This window comes from Echinops telfairi, unplaced genomic scaffold, assembly GCF_000313985.2.
Source record: "Echinops telfairi isolate 266 unplaced genomic scaffold, ASM31398v2 ScPeMD7_7416;HRSCAF=8454, whole genome shotgun sequence".
NCBI lineage: Eukaryota > Metazoa > Chordata > Mammalia > Afrosoricida > Tenrecidae > Echinops > Echinops telfairi.
In genome coordinates this window covers 5,350,554-5,352,333 of record NW_022111316.1, presented here as the reverse complement: position 1 = coordinate 5,352,333, position 1,780 = coordinate 5,350,554, and positions in this window count along the sequence as shown.

The window sequence follows — 1,780 nt, the reverse complement described above, 5'->3', positions numbered from 1 at the left end:
GCTGCCACTGTATCTTCCTGTGGTTTCACTCTTACCCTAGTCAACCAGTATTCCGTTATTTATAATGTGAGTTGAAAAGTCCTCTCATGGAATGCTGGTCAGGTGGTTGTGGGCCCATAAGGATGGTGTTTCCGTGGCTTATCTCCCAGTAAGCTGCAGCGGTGTGTCTCACAGGGCTTGAAGCACCTCAGTTGGCATTTGATGTTTCCCTCTGCAACTGGAGTGCCGTGGATGACGTGTGGGTGTACCCTCCTTGGTGTAGAGCACATAGATGGGAGTCTCGCTAAGATTGACTGTGATGAGAAAGAGAGAAGAAAGAAGAAAAAATGAAGAGTAAAGAGGTAGCTGATCCCTGATCACCTGAACATGGGTCTGGAGGGGTTTAAACCATGCCCCAACGTGGTAGGTTGGTGTATCCTTTTAGTGCAGGGTCTCACCAGTGCTGGATGGAATTGGCCTAGTTAGCAAGATCGCTGTAGAGGCCCATTGAGGTTTCCTCAGCAGCGTGGAGCACTGTAGAGGGCTCTCAAAGCTGCCTTGCTCCCACAGAGGGAAGGCTAGAGTTTCCCCTGATGTTTGGGTGGAGTTGCCCTAAGTGGAGGGGTAGTGGCCTGGAAGCCAGCAGTGGCGTATAAAAGGAAAGAGAGAGAGAGAAGAGGAAAAAGAGAAAAAAAGAATGAATGAGAGAAAAAAACTGGGCCTGTGAGACTGACTGCAGTGGGAAAGATAGAAGGGAGAAAGAGTAAAAGGAGAAGAAAAAGAATAGTAAGTAAGGAGATAACTGATGCTTGATCGCCTGACCATGGGGCTGGAAGAATTCCAACCCTGCCTCAAAGTTGCAGGGTGATGTGCCTATTTGGTGTAGGGTCCCACAGATGCTGGGCAGAATTACCCTCGAAGGCAAGATCACAGCAGAGGCCAGGCAGTGATTCCCACAATAGTGTTGAGCATGGGAGATCACTGGTATAGCTGCCTTGTGCTGTATGCAGCACTGCAGCAGTTGGGGAGACAGTTCCTTCAGCCCCGTGTAGGGCCCCAGGACAAGGAAAGAGTCCCCAGCTGCATGCACATAGGATCACTGAGGATGTATACAGTAGCTCCCTCCATTGGGCTTGCTGAGTTGTCCTAGCTTGTGCCAAGACCACTGATACCCTAATAGCTCAGATGAGGTTTTTTTACCACCCTGGCCAGCTGAAATTGAATTGTTATTCTGAAACTGAGGCTTGCTCCAGGGGAGTCTTTGTTATGATGAAAGCCTCTGGACTTTGTAGCTAACTTCTGGCATTCCTAAGCACAGGCTCCCTGATTATGCTGATATGTGTTAAAGGACTCGTTCTACCAGTTGTCCTGGAGTTAAACAGTGAAACTTGGATTTTCAATTTTTACTGAGAAAATATCTTTTCTCTCTTTTGTGTATTGGGCTTATGGGGTGCCCTGATTTGGGGGCTGTCGTGCTGACCCCCAGAGGAGGAGATCTAGCTTATCATAAAGGTTGTTTTCTTCTCAGCCAACTGGAACTGAATTCACCCCGTGGACTATGACTACCCACTTATTTTCTACCACACCCTGCTCTGACTCAGGTAAATTTCCTTATGTCTTTTCAATTGCTCAAAATCTATGGCTACCCACTGATCCCATCCTCAGGCTATGAGCTCAAGGCAGCTAACAGTGTGGGGTGCTCTGGTGTAGGGTCCTGTGACTAGCTTACTGAGGTTCTCCTCATGTCTAGGATTATTTCCCCTTTTGGGTGTCAGCCTGGGGGAGTCGCTACTCACTGTCT